Consider the following 6,582-nt stretch of genomic DNA (forward strand, 5'->3'; position numbering starts at 1 on the left):
TGAGAGGTGGATCTGAGAAGATGTTGCTGTGGTTTCTGTCAGAGAGTGTTTGGCCTATGTTTTCCTCTAGGAGTTTGATAGTGTCTGGTCTTATATCTAGGTCTTTAATCCATTTGGAGTTTATTTTTGTATGTGGTGTTAGGGAGTGTTCTAATTTCATTCTTTTCCATGTGGCTGTCCAGTTTTCCCAGCACCACTTATTGAACAAGCTGTCCTTTCTCCATTGTATATCCTTGCCTCCTTTGTCATAGATTAGTTGGCTGTAGGCATGTGGGTTTAATTCTGGACTTTCTATCCTGTTCCACTGATCTATATGTCTGTCTTTGTGCCAGTACCATATGGTTTTGATGATTGTTGCTTTGGAGTATAGTCTGAAGTCCGGGAGCCTGATTCCTCCAGCTCCATTTTCTTTTTCAGGATGTCTTTGGCTATTCTGGGTATGTTGTGCTTCCAAACACACTTTAAAATATTTTGTTTGAGCTCTGTGAAAAATGTCCTTGGTAATTTGATAGGGATTGCATTGAATCTGTAGAGTGCCTTGGGTAATATAGTCATTTTGATAATATTAACTCTTCCATGGTATATGGAAGCATGGTATATCTTTCCATATATTTGTGTCATCTTTGATTTCTTTCATCAGTGTCTTATAGTTTTCAGAGTACAGGTCTTTTTTCTCTTTAGGTAGGTTTACTCCTAGGTATTTTATTCTTTTGGATGCCATGGTAAATGGGGTTGCTTCCCTAATTTCTTTTTCTGCTCTTTCATTGTTAGTATATAGAAATGCTATCAATTTCTGTGTATTAATTTTGCATCCTGTGACTTTGCCAAATTCGTGGATGAGCTCTAACAGTTTTCTGGTAGAGTCTTTAGGATTTTCTAGGTATAGCATCATGTCATCTGCAAATAGGGATAGTTTTACTTCTTCCTTTCCAATTTGGACTCCTTTTATTTCTTTTACTTCTCTGATTGCTGTGGCTAGGACTTCCAAAACTATGTTGAAGAGTAGTGGTGTCTTGTTCCTGATCTCAGTAGGAATTCTTTCAGCTTTTCACCATTGAGAATGATGTTTGCTGTGGGTTTGTCATATATGGCCTTTATCATGTTGAGGTAGGTTCCCGCTATGCCCACTTTCTGATGGGTTTTTATCAGAAATGGGTGTTGGATTTTGTCAAAGGCTTTTTCTGCATCTATGGAGAGGATCATATAGTTTTATTCTTCAGTTTGTTAATGTCGTGTATTACACTGATGGATTTGCGGATATTGAAGAACCCTTTCATCCCTGGGATAAATCCCACTTGATCATGATGTACAATCCTCTTAATGTATTGTTGGATGCAGTTTGCTAGTATTTGTTGAGGATTTTTGCATCAATGTTCATCAGTGAAATTGGCCTGTAGCTTTCTTTTTTTGTGGTATCTTTGTCTGTTTTGGTACCAGGGTGATGGTGGCCTCATTGAATGAGTTTGGGAGTGTCCCTTCCTCTGCAATTTTTTCAAACAGTTTCAGAAAGAGGGGTGTTAGCTCCTCTTAAATGTTTGATAGAATTCACCTGTGAAGCCATCTGGTCCTGGACTTTTGCTTGTTGGAAGTTTTTTAATCACAGTTTCAGTTTCAATTTCAGTTCTTGTGATTGGCCCATTCATCTTTTCTATTTCGTCTTGGATTAGTCTTGAAAGATTGTACCTTTCTAAGAATTTGTCCATTTCTTTTAGGTTTTCCATTTTATTGGTGTAGAGTTGCATGTAGTAGTCTCTTATGATCCTTTGTTTTTCTGTGATGTCTGTTGTTACTTCTCCTTTTTCATTTATAATTTTATTGATTTGATAGTTGGACAAGATGGCGGAGGAGTAGGGGGACACACTCGCCCCCTCCCACAAACACAACAAAAAAAAGCACATCTACAGAATAAATGACTTGCACAGAACAGCAACCAATCTCTGGCAGAGGAACCTAAACTCCAATAACAGCAAGAAGTTCGTGACATTACTGGGCAGAACAGGAGAAAGGAGGAGAGTGAGAGAAGGTGAATATGAGCAGGACGGGCGCTCCCAAAAGGGAACTGCGGAGGAGCAAGGGATCCTGCACCCTAGAAAATCACCTACATGGGGGAAAGATCAAACGAACCGGAGGAATCTCCAGATGCAGAGAAGAGTGTAGCAGTAAGTTGGAGTACAGAAAAGCTGATCAAGAACTGAACGGACCATGTGAACTACGGGCACAGTCACCAAAAATTGAGATGCCTGGGTGGGAGCTGGGCACTGAGTCCTCGGCTCCAGAGGTTATTCCCTGGGAAAGGGACGGGGGATGCCTGGATGGGGGCTGGGCACCGAGACCTCGGCTCCAGAGGTTAGTCCCCAAGAACGGGCTGGGGGGGGGCGGGGCGGAGTGGAAACTGCTTGGGAGGTCTAGAAACCATTTGACGGGGCAGAGACTGCCTGGGAGACTAGAAAACAAAGCTGTCACAGAGGAAGGGAACAATACTCTAGGGGCGGGGAAGTGGAAAGCCGCATCAGAGGGAACCTGGGAAAAGAGCCTGGTCTGTGCCCATGCTGGGGAGGGGAGAGAAGAAGGGGTGGGTCCCCATAGAATACCCCCCATGCTACAGCAAGCTTACAGGCCCACTAGCTAGCCGAAAGCTGTGCTTCCCAGTGCATCCCCTCCCCCCACCCCCGCCACCCACTACGCTCTTGCCGAACCTGGGGCTGCCTGCCATCCAGGAGGGCTGGCCTCAACAATTGCCTGAAGCCTACCACCACAGGGGCTGTCCCTGCACAGGCCTGCTTGCCCTTTGGAGGGGCTATACTTCCGCAGAGCAGCACCAAACACCACCAGCCCCTGAGAAAAGGCCTGCAGCCCAGAAAAGCTAGAACAAGCCTAGCCAGGCCGTGAATAGATCTGCTTAATTCCTGGACAGTTTTTCTGAGTCAGGCTGTCCCGGGTAGGAGCCTCTTGGGTTTCCAGTGGCCCTGCTACCCGCCCAAGCCCCCAGGGGGTGCCCCACTCCCGCAGAATAGCTGCTCAGCACAACCAGCCCCCTGGAAGAGCCCCTGCAGCCCAGAAAAGCTGCAACAAGCTTGGCCAGACTGTGAAAAGATCCACCTACATTCGCAGGCCATCCTTCTGAGTTGGGCTGCCCTAGGGAAGAGCCTCTTAGGTTCTCAGAGACCCAGATAGCTGCTCCAGCCCCCAGGGCGTGCTGCACTCCTGAGGAACAGCTGCCCAACACCGCCAACCCCCTGCAAGAACCCCACAGCCTAAAAACACCACAGCAAGCTCTGCATGACCAAGTGAAATCTGCTACCATCGTGGTGTGGACCTCCCAGGCCTGTCTGCCCTCAGGAAGTCCTCCTTTGCTTCAAAGAAACACTGTTAGCCCCATCAACACTCCAGAAAAGCCACACTGCCTCAAAAAAGATTGACCAACAATGCCAGCCCTCAGGAAATAGTCCATGGCAGTGACAAGGCAAACACTGCCCAATCACGGAGAGTACAACTCTTTCAGGAGAAAGAAAACAACAAGCAAGATGAAGAAGCAGAGAAACCACCCCCAGTCAAACCAACAGGAGAACTCACCTAAAACAGTCAACAATGAAACAGATCTCGGCAGTCTGACAGACCTGGAGTTCAAAAGAGAAAGAGTGAAAATACTGAAGGAATTAAGAGAAGATATGAACAGTAATGCAGATACCCTCAGAAAGGAACTGGAACATATAAGGAGGAGCCAAGAAAAACTAGAACATTCATTTGCAGAGATGCAAACGGAACTAAGGGCAGTAAAAACCAGAATGAATAATGCAGAAGAACGAATCAGTGATATGGAAGATAGAATAATGGAAATCACTCAATCCGGTCAACACACAGAAAACTGAATCAAAGAACTGGAAAGCAATATAAGAGACCTATGGGATAATATAAAGCAGGCCAATCTATGCATAATAGGAATTCCAGAAGGAGTAGAAAAAGATAAGGGGAGGGAAAATATATTTGAAGAAATTATCGCTGGAAACTTCACAAATCTAAAGGATACTGGGTTCAAGATACAAGAAGCACAGAGGGCCCCAAACAAACTGAACCCAAACAGACCCACACCAAGACACATCATAATAAAAATGGCAGAAGTTAGTGATAAAGAGAGGATCCTAAAGGCAGCAAGAGAAAAACAGAAGGTTACCTACAAGGGAACCCCCATAAGAATATCAGCTGACTTCTCTACAGAAACACTACAGGCCAGGAGGGAATGGCAAGAGATATTTAAAGTGCTCAAAGGAAAAAATATGCAACCTAGAATACTCTATCCAGCAAGAATATCATTTAAAATAGAAGGGGAAATAAAAATTTTTTCCAACAAACAAAAACTTAAAGAATACAGCAACACAAAACCCAGGTTAAAGGAAATATTGAAAGGGCTTCTCTAAAGCAAAAAGAAAGGAAGGAAAGGGAAGAAAAAAGAAAAGAAAAAAAAAAAGAACAGGAAGAACTAGGACTGAGGAAACCGCAATCAGAGAGCAGTCACTCAAATAAGCCAGCATACAGACTTAATCATGAACATGCTTCAAACAAAATAAAATTAAAAAGAAAAAAATGAAAAAGAGTCATCAAAACCATAAAATGTGGGCAAGGGATGTTAGGAAGTAAATAACCCTTTTTGTTTGTTTGTTTGTATGTTTCTCTTCTTAATTTTAATAGAGTAATGAAGTGTTTGAACTTACAGGACCATCAGGCTAAAACACACAATTATGGGAAGGGGTTAGCATACTTAAAAAACAGGGCAAACACAAGCCAAAACCAAATGTTGCATTTGCAAAAAATGAAAAAAAAAAATACACTCAAGCAGATAATAACAGGAGACCATCCAACCAAAAAAAAAAAAAAAAGAAGAAGAAGAAGAAGAAAGGAAGAATGGAGAACCATAGAATCAACTGGAACACGAGGTTCAAATGGCAATAAATAATCATCTATCAATTATCACCTTAAATGTCAATGGACTGAATGCCCCAATCAAAAGACACAGAGTCGCTGAGTGGATAAAAAGGCAAAAACCTTCAATATGCTGCCTACAAGAACCTCACCTTAGGACAAAAGACACATATCGATTGAAAGTGAAAGGGTGGGGAAAAATATTTCACGCCAATAGATATGACAGAAAAGCAGGAGTCGCAACATTCATATCAGACAAAATAGACTTTAAAACAAAAGACATAAAGAAAGACAAAGAAGGACACGACTTAATGATTAGGGGATCCATCCAAGGAGAGGATGTTACTATTGTCAACATATATGCCCCAAATACAGGAGCACCCAGATACATACAACAAATATTAACAGGCATAAAGGGAGATATTGATGAGAATACAATCATAGTAGGAGACCTTAATACCCCCCTCACATCAATGGACACATCCTCTAGACAGAAAACCAATAAAGCAACAGAGATCCTAAAGGAAACAATAGAAAAGTTAGACTTCATTGATATCTTCAGGACACTACATCCAAAAAAAGCACAATACACATTCTTCTCAAATGCTCATGGAACATTCTCAAGAATCGACCACATCTTGGGACACAAAGCGAATCTCAATAAATTTAGGAGCATAGAAATTATCTCAAGTATCTTCTCTGACCACAATGCCATGAAATTAGAAATCAACCATGGGAAAAGAAATGAGAAAAAACCTACTCCATGGAGACTAAACAACATGCTACTAAAAAAACCAATGGGTCAATGAGGAAATCAAGAAGGAAATTAAAAACTGCCTTGAAACAAATGACAATGAAGACACAACCACTCAAAATCTATGGGATGCTGCGAAAGCAGGGCTCAGAGGGAAATTTATAGCAATACAGGCCTTTCTCAAAAAAGAAGAAAGATCCCAAATGGACAACTTAACCCTCCACCTAAATGAATTAGAAAAAGAAGAACAAAAAAGTCCTAAAGTCAGCAGAAGGAAGGAAATTATAAAGATCCAAGAAGAAATCAATAAAATAGAGACTCAAAAAACAATAGAGAAAATTAATAAAACCAAGAGCTGGTTCTTTGAAAAGGTGAACAAAATTGACAACCCCCTGGCCAGACTCACTAAAAAGAGGAGAGAAAGAACCCAAATAACCAAAATTAGAAATGAAAAAGGACAAATCACAACGGATACAGCAGAAATACAAAAAACCATAAGAGAATACTATGAACAACTATATGGCAACAAGTTTGACAATCTGGAAGAAATGGACAACTTTCTAGAATCTTACAGCCTGCCAAAACTGAATCAAGTAGCAACAGACCAACTGAACAGACCGATCACTAGAAATGAAATTGAAGAGGTCATAAAATCACTCCCTACACATAAAAGTCCAGGACCAGATGGCTTCACAGGTGAATTCTATCAAACATATAAAGAGGAATTGGTGCCCATCCTCCTGAAACTCTTTCAAAAGGTTGAAGAAGAAGGAATACTCCCAAAGACATTCTTATGATGCCATCACCCTCATTCCAAAACCTGACAGAGATACCACCAAAAAAGAAAACTATCGCCCAATATCATTGATGAATATAGATGCAAAAATTCTCAACAAAATCTTAGCCAACTG

The sequence above is a fragment of the Phacochoerus africanus genome, chromosome 2 (genome assembly GCF_016906955.1).
Source record: "Phacochoerus africanus isolate WHEZ1 chromosome 2, ROS_Pafr_v1, whole genome shotgun sequence".
Taxonomy (NCBI): domain Eukaryota; kingdom Metazoa; phylum Chordata; class Mammalia; order Artiodactyla; family Suidae; genus Phacochoerus; species Phacochoerus africanus.